Genomic DNA, 21,479 nt, shown 5'->3' with positions numbered 1-21,479 from the left:
AGAAAGAATTACATAAACTGGCAACGTGTATGATCCTGTACAGGAGCACTTCACATCATAACATATTATTATTGATCTCTCTTGCTTTTATTATGATAGACCTCTTGGGGTAGCTGTCTGTGACAGTATGTGAACTTTCCATCTCAGCTTTATTTCCAGAAGGACATTCCAAGTCGCTAACAAAATCCACACACTGACAAAATACAGCAGTTATATAGGTTCAAGTTATATGAGATTTGTTCCTGGGGCAAAAATTAGAAGCCAGGAAGTATGACAGGGACTGTTTTGAAAACATTCCCATAACTTTCAGTGGGATTGTGTTTTCCCTAGCAAGTATGTTTAAGATTGCAGCCTGAGGGAGGATCCCCATATTCAGTACTGAGGACTAAGAGCTCCTCTCTCAGAGGTTCTGTTACCTCTGAAGTCTTGCTGGACTCTTGGCAGAAATACTGAAGAAGCAGAGGAGCTGATTTTTTACTGTTTTGGCCTTCACAAAGCTGATACAAGGGAGAAAAAATCTCCCTTTTACATGGAGTTGGAGGAAATGAGCAAAATACCACATGTTCAGAGATGTGCCTGAATTATGTTGGGAGCCTTGCTGGGGCTAAGAAGGCTGTGGATACAGCAGACACACATTGTCTCCTTCCATGTCCGCCTTCACTCCTTTCTTTGCCCTATAAGAACTTACAACCTCTTAAGCAAGCCACCACAGGAAATTCTGCAGTTGTGAACTACATAGGAAGGATCAGATAAACATACACAGTTGGAGTACCTTATGGAGAAGGATTTCCAGTTTCTTTGCCCTTTGTGGATATCAGGACCATAGGACTATAGCCTATGTTTACTTGAACAAGTGAAAAAGAATTTGACAGATGGATATTAAGGGACATTTTCAATGCTGAAGTAGTTTCTAGATGACATTGCAAACTTGTTTATGTACCATGTGCTTCATTTCTAAACACTAGATATTAGGATGCTTAGGAGTATTCCTATTCCCGTTCAGTTGTAGTGTGGATTTTTAAGACTGTTTATAACTGAATCATTTTAACAGTAAAAACTGTTGTTATGAACTAGGACTTCTTGAAAGGGTCTTAAACCTAAGACATGCATTATGTGCAGTTTTCAAAACCAAGCAGTGGAACAAATGAAATACTAAATGTATTGTGCAGTTTGGAGGTTTATTAAGACATAGCACATCTGCTTTTGCTGACTTTTTTCCCCGTGACATGTCGATAGAAATTAAATAATATCCTAGCTGCCTGGTAATTTGTTGCTTCTGTGAAATCAAATTTATATTCTGTTTACATGCTAATTTATGGTTTAGTCATCAAAGTGACCATTGGTATTTCAGTTTTATAAATAGACTCTTAAATCAGGCTAGAGGAAATTGTAGAAATGTGACAGATTACTGTCATTTTGTTCATGGGATTTGACTGACTTTTATTTTTTAAAAAGCTTTCTCAAGTGCAAAAGCATCAAAGCTTTTATGTCTGCTGGTGTCCTTTTTCTATTTCCTGGTTTATTGGGTTTGATGCAAAAATGGTTCTTCAAAAGCAGAACAACTTCTATGTGAGGAAAAGTAGTCATATCACATATATTTATTGAGGCAGCAGTAAAGTGGATGATTAGAGATTCTGTTTTGTACCACAAGCCAACATTTTGTAGCATTCAGACACTTTTTTAAACAAATAATAAAAAATAACTAATATCACTTTTCAAGCTTTAGATGGGGAGGGCAGACTTCAGCTACCCTGTTCTTCATGTAAGAGATGTTTAAGAGACCCTTTCATTGCCTTCATTCATGCAACAATCGCCTTTGTAAAGTGGGCCCATGGTATCTGCTGGGATTTGGTTCCAGGATTCCTCTGTGGATATAAAAATCTGTGGTTGCTCAAGTCCCATTATATGCAGTCATGTAGTAAAATCATATCCCTTATATGAAATGACAAAATCAAGGTTTGCTTTTTGGAATTTTTTGGGAGGTGGGAATATTTTCAAGCTGTGGATGGTTGAATCTGTGGGTATGGAGGTCCAATCGTATGTATCGTGTATTTTGTGGCTGTCCACCAACATTTTGGACTGATAAGTTTTTCAATTCAGATCAAAAACACTAGGAATGTGTGCCATTCATCCCAGATCAAAAACACTAAGAAAGTGTGCCATGATGCAGATGTAAGCACTGAGTTTGAACTTTCAGTGGAAGACACTGTGTTCTTGAAGGAAGTTGCTGAATCAGTAGTTTGATCACCAAGAGTAGCAGTTTTGAGGAATCAAATTTAAGCTGAATCTCAGAAGAATTAGTTGACCCATTTAAAAAGGAATTATTCTGGATTTCCCAGGAGATTCAGAAGGTGGAGCACATATTTGATATTTTCAAAGCCATATTTTTGAAGGGTCTTTCAGTGAAATAACAGCTCTGAGGCACATTGCAGCTTTTCTGTTTAAGTAATCCGAACTTGAGAGAATTGTGATTTCTGCAGACGATTCTTTTAGAGAGTGACATGACACTCTTTGAACTTTTCAGCAGACAGATTCGTATGTGGATTTGAGTTTCATGGACCAAAGCTTATATTACTTTCAAGTTCTAATCATTCAGAAAAATGCAGAAATATAATATACATTCAAGTTTGTGTACTCTTCACATTTAGGGTATGTGCGTTTTGTTCCTTGGAAAGGTATCTTATTCTTCTGATGGCACATTGTATTATTAAAGTCTAGACACTGACTTTAATGTTTCTGCTTCTTTGGCCATTTCCCAAACCCTTCTCTGAAGAAGAGTCACCTATTGGGTGTCATGGGGATGGACAGTTGCCCACTGTAAGAATGCAATATCACCCTGGGGAGGAATGCTTTGCCAGTCATAGATGTGGCAGCATTAGAGATGTAATAGCCATCCTTTTTGGTAACAGGACCATAGAGTAATAGGAGATATTGGATAGTGTCACTTGGACCTATACTGTAAGAACATATTTAGTCCTTGTGCTTCAGTGTAGTTTTACTTCTAGTCTGCAGAACTGGCAAGAAAGCAGAGAACATAAGAAGTGCAGGCCTGACTCAAAGGTAGAGCCAACTGTATATGTAGTCTTGTGCTGTTGAAGCAAGCAGGCTTTTAATGAATAATTGTTTGCAGGGAGCTCTCTTACAGGGGGATGCTTTATTTATTTTGTAAATTTAGTATGCATTTGAGAGATTTGATACTGTTTATACTTCCTGCTTTAATGTGATTAACCTTGGCACCTGCTTGTCTAGTGTTATTGGATGCATTTCAGTTTGTGCAACCTGAGGATGTGGACAGGATGCTTGGAGAGGTGAGAGGCACCATGCGCATACTGGGTACATACGGTACTTTTCTTGGCCGTTGAACGCACACCACGGGGAACTGGCAGGTTGGGTAAAGGGTGTAGTGAATTCCTCAGTACAAGGCAGGTTTCCATCTTATCTAAAAGAAGCTGTGGTGAGGCCATTATTGAAAAATTCTTCCTAGATCCTGCCATACTGCATAACTATCAACCATTCTCCAATATCCTCCTTTGGGCAAGGTAATGGAGTGTGTGGTGGCCTCCCAGGAGCTCCAGGCAATGGGCCAGGTGGCTTTGGTTACCTTTGTAGATGACATAATCAGAGAACTAAACAGGGAAAGTATGTCTTTGTTGGTTCTGCTGGACCTCTAAGCAGCTTTTGATACCATCAACAATAGTATCCTTTTGTCACCTCTCTGGGATGGGGCTCAGAGAAACTGTTTTACAGTGGCACTAGTCTTTCTTGTAGGGGCAGATCAGAAGATGGCACTGAGGGATGCCTGTTCAACACCCTGGCCACTAGTCTGTGGTGTCTCTCAGGACTTGGTTCTATCCCCCATGGTGTTTAACATCTATATGTAACTGCTGGGAGAGGTCATCCAGACGTTTGAGGTGCAGTGTCACCAGTAGACAGATGGCACCCAACTCTGTCTCTCCTTCCCAACTGATTCCAAAGAAGCTTTCTCTGTGCTGAACCAATGTCTGCTGTAAGTAATGAACTGGATGAGGGCAAACAAATTGAAACTTAATCCAGACAACACAGAGGTGGCCCTGATCAGTCGGAACACGAATCTGAGCCTGGATACCAAGGTTTCAGCTATGTCCTAGAATGCATTTGTTCTGTTAAAACTAGAGTGTCATCTGTATCCATCCCTTGAGAAGTCAGATCTGGTTACAGTGACACATGCCTTGATTATATCTATTTGGACTACTGTAACTTACTCTATGTGAGGCTGCCTTTGGAAACTGTTTGAACACTTCTGTGGGTCCAGAATGCTGTGGCCAGCCAGGGCTGACTACAGGGATCATGTGACTTCCCTGTTGAAACAGTTGCATTGACTACTGGGCCATTTCTGAGCAGAATTCAAAATACTGGTTTTGACCTTTAAAGCTCTAAATGGCTTGGGTCCAGACTATCTGAAAGAGCATGGCGGATTTATAAATCAATACTATAAAGTTTTTTCAAAACAACTATTATGACCATTATGTATGACAGTGAATGAAATTTGGAATAAAAACCTACCAAAATCTTGGAGACAAGCTAATATCACTTTGATTCCCAAAGAAGATAAAGATGCTCAAAATCCAGCTAATTATAGACCAATATATTTGTTGAATTCAGACTATAAATTATTTACAGTGCGCCTGCATCGTACGTAGATTTCAGCATATGCTGAAAGCCGTGCAGGAGCATGTGGGGTGCAAGGGGCGGTGCACCGCCACACCGCCACATACACCAGCCCCATTCACTTGAATGGGGCTTGAGCATGCGTGGTATTTGGCTTACACGAGGGGGGGGGGTCCAGAATGGATCCCCTGCGTAAACCAAGAGTGTATTGTACTTCAGTTTTTGCCAAAAGAATCAAAAATATTTTAAGAGATTGGATCCATGAAGATCAAAATGGGTTCTTACCCAATCGATTAATGAAAGACAATACCAGAAACGTATTAAATTTGATAGAATATCATGAGAAAAATTTTGACAAAAAACTTTTACTAATTTTCTTGGATGCTGAAAAGGCCTTCGATAAGATGAATTGGTTTTTCATGTTAAAGGTTTTGAAAGAAATGAATATAGCAGAAAATTTTCTAACTTGGATGGAAAAGATATACACTGAGCAAGAGGCAAAATTAATTATTAACGGAGAAAAAAACCAGAATCCTTTTCTATTCAAAAAGGGGTAAGACAAGGATGTTTGCTTTCCCCTCTATTATTTTTGGTGGTACAGTGGTACCCCGGGATACGAATGCGCCGACTTACGAAATTTCCGGGTTACGAAAAAAATCCATTTAAAAAAACTGTTCCGGGTTACGAAGGTTATTTCGGGTTACGAAAAAATTTTTGGTGCTTTTCGGCGCTATTTCGCACGAAATCGCGGCTTTTCCCCATTAGCGCCTATGGCGTTTTCGCCTTACGAAGATTTTCGGGTTACGAAAGCGGCGGCGGAACGAATTAATTTCGTAACCCGGGGTACCCCTGTAATAGAAGTTCTTCTTATCCAATTAAGAGAAGAAAAACCAATTGAAGGTGTGAAGATAAAAAGTTGGGAGTATAAAACGAAGGCCTTTGCAGATGATCTATTGATATCTCCAAGCAATCCAATAGAAAAAAATTAAAAGAATATGGCAAAAATTCTGGTTTTCAAGTAAACAAAGATAAGACCAAGATGTTGGCGATGCATATATTGGAAGATGAAAAAACGGAGATAGAAAATAAGTCTGGTTTCCAAATTGTAAAGAAAGTTAAATACTTAATAATATGGTTAACAACAAAAAATACAGATTTATTTAAGAATAATTATAAAAAAACGTGGATGGAAATTTTAAAAGATTTACAAAGATGGTATAAACTTGAACTCTCATCGCTTGGTAGAATATCTACGATAAAAATGATGGTATTGCCGAAAATAATATTTCTATTCCAAAACCTTCCAATTATAGTTAACGACATTCCCTTCACTAAATGGAATAAGGAAATTTCTAAATTTATATGGAAATCTAAAAAAAACCTAGAATCAAAATGAAATTATTACAGGATGTGAAAGAAAGGAGGACTAGCATTACCAGATTTTAAATTTTACTTTAAAATTGGACTTTGGATTGGATTCGATTAAAAAGAAATAAAATTATATATCTGGAAGGAGCAGTTCTAATTTATGGACTACAGGGATATCAGGCATATTATCTAACCACACCTTGGAGGCAAGGCTCTTGCATGGAGTCACTTTTCATATTTAGATGAGAGCCATCAAGTGTTGAGTAGTGGTGTGATGGTTCTCAACAAGTATAATTCAGTGTTCACACTAAAGCTCTTCCTACTATACTCAAATCTCTCTCTTATAATATACTTAATGTATCTATATTGTGACAGGTTTTTATTGGGGGGGCATTTACTCTTACTTGTTCAACTGGTAATACTTGATTCCCCAATGTGGCAATTTTTCACATGCACACACTTCTATCTTTAAGGGCCAGGGACACATATGACATTTCTATAAAGAACAGTTGTTTCCTGCAACAGAGTTTCCTGCAACAGAAATCAACCACCTCAGTATGATTTTAACTACAGTGATAATAGAAAATACAGATATTGACGCAAAAGGTGTCATCAAACTAATCCTTTCTCAGGGTTTGAATCTTTCTCTAAATGTGTTGCTGCTTTATGTTAGGCCCCCAGGCACAATCCACAGATATAATTCTGGGAAAACAGCCAAGAAGATCAATACAGTGTGGTGCTATAGTTCAATTCATGTAGCCCAGTTCTTCCAGATACCAAGGTTCTTTGAACTTGAATAATATTTATTTAAAAAAAGAGAAAAAGATTTTACATAAAAGAAGACTAAGAGGGGTTCATTTTCATTTGTCTCTGTGAGATGTCCTCCTTTCGTCTGCCTTTTGAGTTCTGTGCTTTTCTGTGCCCAGCCAAATTAATTAAAAAGGAGTGAACACTCTGGAGAGAAATGTGCCTCTTTGGAAATTGTTACCAGAATTTTTTGCAAAGGAGAAAACCCCTAGAAGATAATGGAATTCAGTAATTATAGCAGCTATGTGGGCTACCTCAGGCATCTCAAAAGACCTACAGCACATGAGAACATTGGATGTATTTCTATCCTGAAAGACTGAGGACTTGCCAGCTCAAAATCATTACATGCATGGACTGGAATCTTTTTCATGCACTATGCTGGCGAAACTGCCATTGTAGTTAGTGGTGGTGGAAAGGAAAAAGGCAGCAGGCCCACTGCAAACATTTGTACAGTGGATCTGTGGTATCCACTGGGGTTTGGTTTCAGGACCCACTGTGGATAGCAAAATCAATGGATGCTCAATGGATGCTTATATACAATGATGTAGTAAGATTGCGTCCCTATATAAAATATCAAAATCAAGGGTTGCTTTCTGGAAGATCTTTTGATAAATTTAGAAGATTTTATTAGAACTATAAAGGAATAAGGGTACTTGTTTGATTTTAAGATTAATCAACATTAAACTGTGATTTTGACCAAGAACATGACAAAGATGGAACAAAACTCTCTGCATAATAAATCAGGCTTACAGATTGTGAAAAAGGTTAAATATCTGGAAGTTTATATTTCAGATAAAAATTCAAATATATTTAAGGATAACCATGAGAGCCAGGATGACATAAGGGTTTGAGTGTTGGAGGACAACTCTGGAGACCAGGGTTCGATTCCCAGCTCAGTCATGAAACCCACTGGGTGACCTTGGGCAAGTCACATGCTCTCAGCCTGAGAGACAGAAGAGGTGTGTTTGCCCCTCATGTTCCTCAGTCTCCAAGCTCCTTCCCCAGGGAGCAAGCCTGGTGATGGAGTAGCCCGGAATCCGGGCGAGCATTTGCACCTCCTGCCCTGAAGGGGGACAAGCGCCCAACCGGGTGTCACCCCTCCTCTAGGGTGTCACCGGATGCAATATGTACACCCTACACACCTTCAGTGATACCACTGTCTAAGCATATGTCCAGCCCATTATTTACCACCTGGCTCCATTTACTGAACTTTGGAGTGATTTCATAAACCTGCCATAGATGATTGAATAGCATCATTTTTTCATAGGGATGGGAAAATCCTTCATTGCCTTTGCTAGATCCTGCAGGCATCCCCATCCTGCATCAGTCCCACAGTATGTTACAAGATATTTATTTTCTTTTTGCATGGAAATACATATACTAGCCTTAGAAATTTATGGATTTTCAAGGTATGATGTGCTTCATCCTGCTGGTGAAATGAATATTTATATAAGGAAATGGCAATGCAACAAATTTCATTTCTACCTTTGCTTCCTGACATTATCCCAGCTTAAGCAGGTAAAGTTGTCAAATCCTTCTGAGAGGTTGTGCTTTAAAAGAACATAGAGCACTAATGAAAACAATATCAGAATACAGTATTAAAGGGTTGGACTCCCTGTTCAACCCACAACCTGCTGCACACTCATTAGGAATAACTATGTTACAAGAATGTTTCTAGGAACACTTAATGGAAATTACCATTTTAACTAGCATCTCTACAGATATTATTCACCAGTCAAAATAGAGCTTTCATTTTCCTGAGGCACTAATGAATAATAATAATAATAATAAGCACTACTGCATTGCAATTTTTAAAAATAGTATATGTGGTTAAAAATCTAATTTGATTAACCTAAGATCCATAGTAGACATTTAAAAAACAACAATGCAGAACAAGAGGAAAGCAGATCTCCAATTATTCTACTAGATTTTAAATTACACTTACTGTTGCCTATAATGGAAAGAATGCTTGGGAACACCACTGTGAAAAACATTTTAAAATAAATGAAAAGAAGGAGGAGTACTAAAGGCAAAAAAGATTTTTCAGCATCATTAGGACTGGAGTGGAAAAAGTGGATATAGGGAAGGTGCAATAAGAAGGGCTAGAGGCCTAGCTGGGGAGAGAAATAAAAGCACAGTAGCTGGCGATTCTGTTCACTAGTATTACCAACCTGCTGAGAGCAATTACAATAGCACAGACAGCACTGGCTTTATTGTGACCTTATTGAATTAACTTTGAGGGCAGGAGGAAAAAAACCCACCTAGGGATTCAGCAGGGAATTTATTAGAAAATTTTAATGCCAGCTTAAATGTGATCCAAAGGCCCTAACATTAAAGGTCATCTCCATTACTATACTGCTGGAAACTCTGGATCTCTTTACTCCCATGTCCCATCCCCCCTCCATTTTAATTCGTATGTGTTGTGGGTTAGGGAAGAGAAGGAGAAGGAGAAAGAGAGAGGCCAAGACAGAACTCTGGTTTCAAGTCTCTTGGACATTTATTTGAGAACTGCAGACATCTCCATCTTAGTTTCAAGGCCTTAGCTGGGGAGCTATAGCCTTGATAGCTATCATACCTTGATAATCCATAATTTTCCAAGGCTAGTATATGAATTTCCGTGCAGAAAGAAAATAAATATTTTCCATTTCACAACTATCAAATAATTTCCTTAGAAAATAAGCATGCCTACATATACAGATAAGTAATTGGTGGTGGTGAGAGGGAATAACACCACCACTTAAGATGCCACAGACAGCTTACAACATCTGCACATCCCATACAGGAGACATACATTACCTTTACAGACATTCTGGCATGGAAACATCAGGGAAAGTAACAGGAAGCAGAAAGGAGGTAACAGAAAGCTTTACTAGGAGAAAATAAAAAGATGGAAGACCCCATAATACCACCCTTAAGATGTGGGAAGGGAGGGTTATTATTATTTTAAAAAAACATATGTTCTGCAATGCTCAAGGATTATGGAACTATAATTTAAAATGGCTGAAGGGCATCACCAGGTTACCAGTCCTTGAGGCAAGACCATCAACAATGCATAAAACTTTACAGGGTTTCTCAAACAAAAGAAAAGAGGCTCCTGAACACCTCCTCCCTTGCACATTACCATTAAGGCTCTCACTCATCCTCCTTTCTGGACTCTCCAACCCTAAACCAGTCATTGGTTCAGAAGTGAATGTAAAGATAACTTTGCATGGAAAATTATGCATATATAGCCTGCTGCTGTAGATGAATGTTTACAGCAGGACTGGAAACTACCAGGAATTGGTGGTCCTTACTGGTCCCCTGTGCGAACTTGGGAGGGTAGAACCCTCCATTCTCACCCCATGCCCCCAATCTATCAAAATGCTACCATATTTTCAGGCATTTTAAGCTACCAGCTCAGGTTTTTTTGTGTGTGGCTTGCATAGACTCTTTGCTTGAACAGGAAGTTGAAACGGGCACTTCCCATTATGAAAAAAATAAGACACAACCAGGCCTGTAAAGTCTGAAGATCAAAAAGCCAACACAGGCCTGAAAAAGAGGTGTATGTGCATGTGCACATGTGCCTTCAAGTCACCTGTTGACTTATGAATTTCATAGGGATTTCTTAGGCAAGGAATACTCAGAGATGGTTTAGCCAGTTCCTATCTCTGATGCAGTGGGCCCTTGGCATCTGCTGGGATTTGGTTCTAGGACTCCCTGTGGACAACCAAATTAGTGGATGGCAAAATCAAGGCTTGCTTATTGGACTTTAAAAATCATTTTCAAGCTGTGGATGGTTGAATCAGTGGAAGCAGATTGCCAGCGTTATAGCCTACAGCATCTGGTACTCACTGGTAGTCTCCCAACCAAGTATGAGCCTGGGCCGACCCTGCTTAGCTTACAAGATCAAACAGGATCTGGTGCTTTTAGGGCATTTAGGTACTTTCCAAAATGGCTAATTGGCTAATAGCTGCCTCACCCTGAAGCTTAGAGCTGCTGTTTGTCTTTTTAGACAGTGTGTGTGTGCGCCTTACCACACAAAGCAGAAATGGACTTGTAGAATAGTGACTTTCTCTGTGGCTTTCTGCATGATGTCATAGCACTTCAGTTCTCTTCCTGCAGAAAAGTTGTGAAAGTGTGTCTTTTGTCGAATGCTTTTTTCCACCTGAAAAAAAGTGCTTTTGTATCGGTTTCCTGTGAGAAGAAAAGTGAATCACTACAATGTCATGCAGCAAGGCACAGAAAAAGCCACTACTCTCCAGCTCTGTTTCCACTTTCTTTTCTCAAGTGACAGGGCTTATATATGATGCTGGGTGCATGGGGACCTCTGATGTATTGCATGCAAGCAACCTGGATTGTACTTTGCCCATTCCTCATCTATAGAATGAGACAGTAATGTACACTGACATTAAAGAAGAATTAGAAACAGGGAAAAACAACTAAAAATTAACCAAGGCAACTGTTTCAATTCTTTAAATTACCTAAATTTAATTTATCTAAAAACTGAAAAATGCAGTCTATGACAAGATTACTTGCATACATCACAAATTCTGTTGAGGTGGTATAAATGTATTCATTTTTAAATTAAAAGAAATGTAGATGTTAAGACTCAGCATTTGTATTTAAAGGATCTAAATTTTAACAGAATATACATTGTTTCTTAGCAGCCTCATCCTTTGAATTTGTCACTGCTCAATGCTTATTGATGGCTACTACCCTCAGTCTGTTTCTGTTACCATTCCTCTGGGATGTTAATTAATCTTGTTCTTTTAAAAATTGACATCAATAATGTGTTTACATTTGCCAGTACCTCTTAATTGTCAAGTTGTAACAGCAGAACCTCAATAATAAATCTTGTCAAGAGATAACCTCGGATACTAGAATTTTAAGTGTTTCCCCTTCTGAGCAATTTGATATATTGATAATTGCTTTTGGGTGAGCTGCACAAGAAAAGAGTGTGTTGTGTGTATGGGATGGGGAAGAGGTTGAGGGAATAAATGTTTGCGTGTAAAATCAAGTGCAGTTGCAAAATTTCATTTCACCTAAAGCTGGTTAAGAAGACTGTAACATTCCAAAAGAGAAACAAATAATTTCACTGTTGTTGAACTGTTTTGAGGGCTGACCTAATGAAGCTTCATTCAGTGTCACCTTCTTTCTTCCCATCTCTCCCACTACAGCCATAATGTGGTTGTCCAGGCTATGTGTGTGTACCTTTCATATCTTGGCTCAATATGTGCGTAAACAAATATGAATGATTGAGCCATCAAATTAAATGCAAGTTAGATTTTTGTTAGTGGGATCACTGGGAAGGTAGTGGGAGGGCAACATCTGGGAGATGTTGTGGGCTGGGACAATAATTGACAATAACTTTGTTTCTGTTGTAACAAAAACAACAACAATAAAACGCTTAAATAACAAAAAGAAGAAGAAAATAAACTGTTCCAATCTTCTTGTTCAAGAATCCTCTTCTCTTCCCTTCCCTCTTCAGAGCTAAGCAAGGTTGACCATTACGCCTGCACCAATGTTAAGGCTAAATGTGATTAGAATTCAAAAACTTCCTGCCTTGCAATCAAATATTTTCATCCCACATTTTGTTGCAGAATGAAAACAGAGGCAAACCTACAATGTAGGTATTCTATGTCATTTTTGACTGGATATTCCAGACATTTGCCACAAACATCTATTGTTCATCAAACAATTAACAAAAAGCAGAAGTCCCTGCAAATTTGTTTATTAAAGTATCTCTTCAGGGTCTTAATACCAGCTGTGGAAGGGAGATAGTGGCAAATTATGAAATGTGGCAGCTAGAACCTTCTTCAGCACAGTTACGCCTCCAAGAGAAAGCTACAGTCAAAAGCATAAGCATTACATAAGGCAGTTATGTAACATGCAATAATAGCTATGATCATATGACAACACGTTAAAAGACAGATATGTTCCATTTTTCTATTATTTATACTCAGAGGAGCTACAGTGTTTAGAAACGATGAGCTGAAGTCTGAAATCCTATTCGGTTCTTGAATCCTAATAAGGGATGAACATTTAAACCCAAAGATTGCCCTCTGGCCACTCTCTGCTGAAAGCACCTAATTGTTCCATCAGAAACTCAATTGTATGAGGCTGGTCAGGCCACTTACTGAAATATCCCAAACCTCCTGTACTTCATATCGATCACAACACGCCTTCAACTGTCTTTTTTAAAAAGTGCTAAAACCCCAGGCAGAACAGGCAAAGCAGCTCCTGCTATTTCTCAAAAGTGATCCTTGATCAGCTTCCAACAGCGCTCCTTCTGAGAACCATCAAATGCACTCTAGTAAAGGGGCCCCCAGAAGTATATTTCACAGAGCCACTAAAAGAAAGTCCTGTTCCTTGCAGAAATGAATCTGACCTTCTGCGGCAATTGAACTCAAAGCAGTGGACAAGAGGAAGATATTCAAGAGGGAGAGATAGTTTCAAAAGCATGTAAAAGTCTGGGTTGCAAAGGGTAGCACCCAGAGTCTCAAACCTCCTTGCCATTTCCTAAAGCATGAATGATGGGATGTGATGGGCAGGAGCAGATGACAAGGAATCACACGCCCCTTTAAAGCCTCTGTTCCCCTAAATCAAGGGGCAAGAAGAATTTCCCTTAAAATTGCAAAATTTGTATCAATTTTATTCTACTAAGCTGCAGTGTTAAAATTCTTAATCAGAGGCATAATTATCATTATTTTGTTTTTGTTTCAATATTTATCTCAATGCTATTATTTTTTGGTATATTTTATTAGCTTTTCACATAATAAAATACATTCTATTACTATACATAATATTTGTTCCTATTTAAGTTTACATATTTACACTTTTGTTCCTTTCACCTCTATCAATTCCGTATTTTTCACATTAGTATACTGTCACTTTCTATTATCTTTACCTTTTCAATTATTCTTCACATGTATATTTCTATACGTCAAATAATATTTCACTTTTCTTTTCAATCTTAGTATTTTCTTTCCTGGTACATTTTATTCTATACATTGCTATCTGTTACCAAGTGAATTGATTCCTTAATCTCCAAAATTAACTATAGATAATACTAGTATATGTTCATTTTTTCTTCATTCAGATAGTTTATCCATGGCTTCCATTCTTGTTCAATATTTTTTATTGAACCTTTATTTATATAACATGTCAATCTATCTATTTCCATATAATCATACATTTTTAGTATCCACATATCTATGTCTGGGATTTGTTCTGTTTTCCACATCGAGGCCAGCAATAATCTAGCAGCACGTATCATATAAAATATTAACTTTCCATGCTTTCTTTCCAATTGTCATCATCAGTCATGTTTAATAGAAACAGTTTTGGATATTTATTTATATTTGTCTTGAAAGTGTTTTGTAATATCTGTTGTATTTCAGTCCAGAATTTATTTATTTTTTTGCATTTCCACCAGCAATGTAGCATAGTCCCAATTTCATCTTTACACTTCCAACATCTATTTTGATGATTATTTGACATTTTTGAAATTACAGCTAGAGTTAAGTACCATCTGAATTGCATCTTTATTAAATTTTCCTGTATTGCATAATTCTTGGAATATTTTATTCTTTTTGTCCTGTTTTTCTCCCATTGTGCGAGTTGAATATTTTGTCCCAAATCCTGCGCCCATTTAATCATACAGTTTTTAATATATTTGTTCTAATTCTTGTTTTAAAAGTAACTGATAAATTTTTGAAATTTCTTGGTTGCCTTCTTGTTTAATAATTTTTTTCAAATTTCATTTCTCCTTTTTCTATTCTGTATAATTTCATATCTTGATTATATCTTTCCTTCATTCTTCTGTATAAGAACCAATTACAGTTGTAACCTATTAAATACAACTCTTCCTCTGTTTTTAGTCTTCTTTGGTTGTTCTCCATTACAGTTATGTCTTCATAGGTTAACCAGCTTTCACAAGATAACGTCTCATTTTTCAAAAGAGCTTCATTAATGGATACCCATAATGGGATTTTAGTAAACCATCATTCTCTAACTTTTCTCCATACATTGTATATTGATTTCCTTATCAGGTGGTTATTGAATTGTTTATTTATTTTTATTTTATCATAGAATAGTTTTGTTGGTTGTACTTAATGCTTTTATGCAAGTCTCCTATTGCTGTTGTTGTCATTCAGTAGGTTGCATTTGTAAGTCTCCTATTCATTTGTAAGAGTTCAAGTGTGCCATAGCTGGAAAATATATAAACATATTTTTTGTTACCGCTTGCTCTCATTTGCTCAGGAAAGCTAAATTTAAAGGAAACTAAGCAGCCAAAGTCCTCCAAGGAATGGAGAACATACCTGAAATCAAGTTTGGCTGATGGCAACTGGGATTTGATCAGTCCCCCATCACCCCAGAAACATACACTTAGGTACTTCTGACTGCTGAAGTGCAACAGCCAAATGCCCCAGATGTTGCTATCTGCTAAACAGTAATGTTACGTTTTTGATATATGGATGGGTTAAGATTTCAAAGAAGTACATCTCGATGTTTAAACTGCTGGTTTGCTTTGGCTACTTTTGCAAGCCCCTCATCTGAGAAAATGATTTGCAGTTAGTCTTTTTTGAATGTATCTAAAGAAGGTGGACTGTGAAATCACATGCCATGATCAATTTGCCTTTAAGGTGCTACAAGATTCTTTTGTGTTTATATAGCAGATGTGGCTCCCAAAGTGACCACACATGAGCTAATTCCAAAATTAGATGTATCATTCCATCTTATTTTGTCTTTTGCCCATGAGGAACCTATACTTTGAAAAGCTTGTGGTTGTAACCTACTAAAATCTTTCTAATATAAGGGAGCCTGACAGAAACTTCATGTCTTGTAACACAGAAGGGAGGAAGCAGAAATTAGATGCATCATGATGAGCCCTTGATGAAATCTGCTCCAGAAAAGCACCCTGTTATGCCAGAAGCATGGTAACAGAAATACTTCACTTGCATTTCCCCATGTTTCCCTCTATAGTGTTATCCTTTATTATTATATTATTGTTATTTATTTATTTATTTATTTAGCTCTGTAGATTTACACAGCGCTGTACATACAAACAATAAAATCGATAAAAATGAAACCTGCCCATGACGTACTGTACATTCTACAAAATACATATAAAACAACATATAATAATACAAGATAGAATTAGATAAAAATAAGCAGGCAACAAATTAAAAACATCCTTGGGACCCTCTTTTTAAACACAAAGGCCTCTTTCAGATGTATTGATCTGTCTTGATCTAATAATAATAATAGTAATAATAATAAAATTATTTATATTCCGCCTCTCTGGTTGGATCTGAGGATTAAGAGCTCACGAACCAGAATCAAAGACTGTCAATATCAAGCCACTCATGTGAAACAAAACTGTATTAAATATAATGGAAGTTAATTCAGAATATGGACTACAGTAAAGAAAAGCTATTGCTATGTCCACATTCTGTGGTGGTTTTCATCTCTGGGTTAGTAAGCAGAGATTAAATCACAGTTTCTGCATGGGAATCTATACCTTAATAAACCTTGGAAGTGTTCTGTTACAGTGCATGAGTGGAGGTAGTCTATGGGGACAGTGTTTGTTACCTTATCTTTACAATGAAGACAAAAATTGCTATATATGGAAGGCTAAAGCAGTTTTTGGTTATGATATGGCCAGGGGATTAAAATAATTTATTATGGGCATGCTAAAAATTCGGCAGAGCTTTCTCTGTTACTTCCAAAAGTGTTTCCCTCTTTTAAATCAAAGAAAGCATTATAGAGCCCCTCAAGAGTATTTCTATGTCTGTATTGGGTTCTCCCTTTGCTACTTAGGAAACTTGCTGCTTCCCCGCCCGCCTGCCTGCCTTGACCTGTGAGCAGGCCTAACTGGCTCATATATTTCTCAGTGACACCATACCTCCATAAAGCATTTTCCTAGTGCTGAATTAAAGAGCTGGTGGACTTGCATAATTGCAAAGCTGGACCAAAATCAATGATGGGACTCAAAGACACTATCTGTCTTCAGTAGCTTCTCTGATATCTCTAAGAAACCTCACAGTTTAATGGCAGACCTTCTCTTTTCCCCCACCATCCTACTTTGCACTAAGCAACCTGGATTAAAGCCTGTTACTTGAAAGCCCACAGGCAGGCTTAATGGCCCCCAGCCATGCAGAGGATGTTAATAACCCATTGGCTAACAATTTGAGCACCTGACATCAGGACTATCTTGACCCTGTGCACAGTCTTGCTGCAATTAATAGCTCTGAATGATTAAACTGTAATTTATCAGCTGCACAATGATGACTGCAACTTGCTGGAGAGAGGAACTGATTGTGTGTTAAAACAATTGCCACCTATTCCTTCCTCTAACCATACCTATTCTAAGGGAAATAGAAGATGCAGAAAAAGCAAATGCACTAAGTCATTCCTTTTTATACAGAAGCAATTTTTAAAAGTTCTTTGGGAAGTGTAGTGATCTAAATACTTAGCATTCATTTAGGTTTACTCCACCCTTCTGAGTTGGATTAGATTAAATCTTAACACAGAAAAACTGACTTTCAGTTTTCTGTGAACATTTTTTACAAATCCATCCCCTCAACTCTTCTCTCAGCTTTCTACCAGCTGTCAAAAGCCAATCCAATATATTTCCAACATGTTGTCTGGAAAATGCCCAATTGATGTGCTATCATAGCACCAGATCTGTAGCATATTTCATATTGCGTTTATTTCTTAATAAGCTGATAATAGGTTACCTGTCAGAATCTGTTTCTGTTTAGCGCTCACTAAATCTCAATATCTCATCCAAGCAAGGCAAAACAAGGGGGCAAGTTTGAAAAGACCGTGATTTGTTGTAAAATTAAACTGTCTCATTAGCACATGTTCTTGCTGTACTGCTGTTTTCTATAGACACATACCACTTTTCTTCTTGTGCACTTACCACACAGGTGTATAACATATAGATTGCATCTCCCAGCTGCCTTTGCCGGCATAGTCAGTGATGAAGGATGATAAGGATGGCTGTCCAACAACCTCTGGAGGGTCACACGTTGCCCACTTCTGTCTTAAACTTTAACTGCATTTCCAGTGTGAAATGGGACTGAAATATTTGGACTTGTATCCTCACATCTCCCTTTCTTTGAGACATCTAATTCACACAGTATTATTATGCCTTTTCCAGAGGAAGTATTTTTGGGTGATATGAGCACTAATTTCAGCCCAATTGACCCATCACAATCTTGGTATTTGCAGTCTTGGTGGTGAATACTTGTAAGGCACAGACCAAACAGAGACTGTACCAGGAAAACCCACTATACTGTTTGGTATTTTTTTTCCTCAAGTTATTTTTCTCCTTTCTAGTGTAGCACCATAGAGCTAAATCATATTTGGAGCAATCTGCTGAAAGAGTTGTTGGTGCTAAATATCTCAGATAACCTGAAACCTTTAAAAAGTCTCTAAGATATTTTTAAAGATATCTGTGATTTGTGTATAAACCTGTCCCCAGCATAAATATGAAATGCATACCTATAAAGTACATCATTGGAGTTGTAACTCAGAGAAAACACAGAGACCCAGCTGCCAGAAAACAAACAGTGATTTATGTTTTGCTCACCACTGAAACCATTATCCAACTATGCCTACAGTGAGACTCTCTGTAACTATGGACCCATGCAGATGTAACTTTTCTGAGGATGCAATGTGTAACTATCCTATATTTTTTGTATTAATACTGGAAGCCTCAGTTCACATTGGCAAGGTTAAAAAAAAAAGCCCCTTCCTCTGCCATATTGTTTCATCCAGGAGCTGGGACCAAGATGTTTTTGAACACCTGAAGCTGCCTCAAATGAGCCACACAAAGTAGCCAAGTATTGGCAGATTTGTTTTGCTTTGTTTTAAACTGAAAATATCAGGAAGATATCATAGAGGCTTCTGCATAGAAAGCATGTTTTTTAAACCTTAGGAGTAATTGCTTTCAAATAATGGACTACAGTGGTTTCTCCACATTTGCTGGGGTTAGGAGTGAAGGACTTTTGTGAATGTGGAAAAACTGCAAATTAAAAAACACAGTTCTTTTTACCTGAGAGAACACCTCTCTAGGAATCTCCAGGTCTTCCATTGCAACTCTTTGGCCAAAATCTGCCAGAAGTTGATCATAGAATCATGCTGTAAGACCTACAAATGCTTAGAGAAGTGTTTTTGGAGGACGTTCTCCAGCACAACTCTGTGGTCAAATTCTGGCAGAGTTGCACTGGAGGACCTAGACTAGAGATTCCTAGAGAGAACATATCATTAAAAACTACAAATAATCAAATCTGCAGAAGTCAAAGCCACAAATGTGGAGAGCCAACTGTACTTACAATTAATTATTCCCTCACACACACGTGTGCGGCTATTCAAGCCAATGGAGCTTGAATGCTTGCGATTTTTTGTTGAAAACAGAGGAGTGACTGTACTTGGAGAAGGCATATTTTCCAATTGCTTGTCTTCATGGGTTACTCTATACTAGAAATTGACACTTATTTAGTCATAGAATCATAGAGTTGAAGAAACTACAAGGACCATGCAGGAACTGACAATCAAAGCATCCCCAACAGATGGTCACCCAATCTCTGTTTAAAAACCTGCAAAAAAGGAGACTGCACCACACTCCAAGGGAGTGTAGTCTAGGATATTATTTTCAATGCTGCCTTGTAAGTGGATTATTCTCTCCCATTCCAAGAGATTTGACAGTGGTTGAGAACATCAAGCTGCAATTCTTTCATAAAATCAGTAACCAAGTTGGATGAAGCCAATGTCTGTCCAGAGCAGAATGTAAAAATGTACTGTTCCAGTGCAGTTTTCTAAAACTGAGGCCAAAGTGAAATAACAAATCTGCAATTCAGTCGGCCCTCGGTATCCACAGGAGATCTGTTCCGGAACCACAGCCACCCCCGCGCAGATACAAAAATCCAAGGATGCTCATGTCCCATTGACCTCAATGGTGGTGCGGTCACATGGCCGCACCACCATTACGTACAATGAGACTGAGGTCCTTCCTCCTTCCTTCCTCCTCCTACCAAGCTTCTGCCCCAGGCTTGGCTTCAGGGGCGGAGGCTGGAGCCCTGTTGGCTGGAGGAAGCCAGAGCAAGCGCAGGGGCTTGGGGTGTTGGGACTGGGGGCGGGAGGCTCTGAGTCCCAAGCCTCAGCCCTAGCTCCAGCTCCCTTCAGCCAACAGGGCTCCTACCTCCGCCCCTGAAAGCCAAGCCAAGTCTGGGGCAGAAGCCTTGTGGGGGGGGGAGGACTTCAGTCCCATTGTCTCCAATGGCAGCATGGCTGTGTGGCCACGCCACCACTGGGGATAGCATGGGATAGCTGTCCGTGGATGCTCAAATTCGCAGATGGCAAGTTTGCGGATACCAAGGTCCCATGCCACTGGAAGTTGGCTCTGCTGTGCTGTACAGAAACATGAAGGCTTAAAGCTTTGATAGACTTCATGATTGTATGTTTTCCATTAAAACAAGGGAGGAAATGAACCATTGTTATATGAGTTGAATGGGAAAAAATGGATTGAAATGTGGTTTTACAATCAATTTCCAATGAAGGCTTTTCATTAGTAGTATCCTGCTACTGAGAAAACATATGCATTCAAAAACAGAAAGCAAATAGATTTGAATCATAGAATCATAGAGTTGGAAGAAACCACAAGGGCCATCCAGTCCAACCCCCTGCCATGCAGGAAATCTAAATCAAAGCATCCCCGACAGATGTCCATCCAGCCTCTGTTTAAAGACCTCTAAGGAAGGAGACTCCACTACGCTCCGAGGGAATTTGTTTCACGGCCTCCTGAATGGTATATGTTTGGCCTCCTGAATGGTGTGTGTGTGTGTGTGTGTGTGTGTGCGTGCGCGCACTTCAAAGTGTCAGCAGCACTGATAAAAATTTACTTTTTAAAAGTGTGCTTTATAGATTGCCTGCTTGAAACATTTTGGTTCAGAAGAGCTACAGAATAGTTTGGTTTATATCATACAATTCTTCATGACCTGAGATGGTATTGGAAATAGAATAAAATGGATGCAAGCTGAAAGGGGAGAGGTTATATTACTACCTCTGCTTTATTGACCCAATAAAATGTTAATAAAATGTTAACAACACTTTGCATTTCTATTCTTTTTGTTCATTTGCTAAAATGAAAATTATAGCTTAGCATTGAACAAAAATATGTTAAAGCTATCATATTAACATCTGGAATATTTGCTCAACACCCTCATTTGCCATTTGAAGTTACAACTACCGACATTATTTTCCAGAACTGATAAACAAAGTCTATTGTGTTTGAAAAACCTGAGGTTGAATTTTTATTCTTATCTTAATAAACTGTATTTTTCCATAATAGCTGTGATCAGTATTTCTTTTTAGGAACAAATTATTTTGCTTTCAGTGTATTTATTTATATGATTAATATTTTTTATTTATTTTACATCCTGCCTATTTCACTAATTCATCAATTGTCATAGAATCTTAGCACTGAAAGAAGAAAGGCAGAAAGGACATTATAAATGAGCATTATTATTATGAACCCACAGTGACTGTAGTCCACCCCCTTGCCAGTACAGCAAGCCTCCCATATTCACTCATACCAAACAAGTACCCTTTTCTCATGTTCACATACAGAAAATGTTTCTCATATTTCAAGGATAGGGGGAGGAGCCTTA

The 21,479-nt window shown here is 38.3% G+C and overlaps 1 long non-coding RNA gene across 1 annotated transcript in view; it reads left to right on the top strand.

Annotated features, from left to right (window-relative positions):
- The first annotated feature begins 15,490 nt into the window (after positions 1-15,490).
- The window catches only part of LOC121930057, a 40,694-nt gene continuing 34,705 nt past the window's right edge, over positions 15,491-21,479 (top strand). The window contains exon 1 of the long non-coding RNA XR_006103811.1: positions 15,491-15,740. This is a non-coding gene — a long non-coding RNA (uncharacterized LOC121930057). The remainder of the gene's footprint in view (positions 15,741-21,479) is intronic.

Source organism: Sceloporus undulatus, chromosome 4, assembly GCF_019175285.1.
Source record: "Sceloporus undulatus isolate JIND9_A2432 ecotype Alabama chromosome 4, SceUnd_v1.1, whole genome shotgun sequence".
In the NCBI taxonomy this organism is placed as follows: Eukaryota; Metazoa; Chordata; class Lepidosauria; order Squamata; family Phrynosomatidae; genus Sceloporus; species Sceloporus undulatus.
This window is presented reverse-complemented; position numbering and strand designations above follow the sequence as displayed.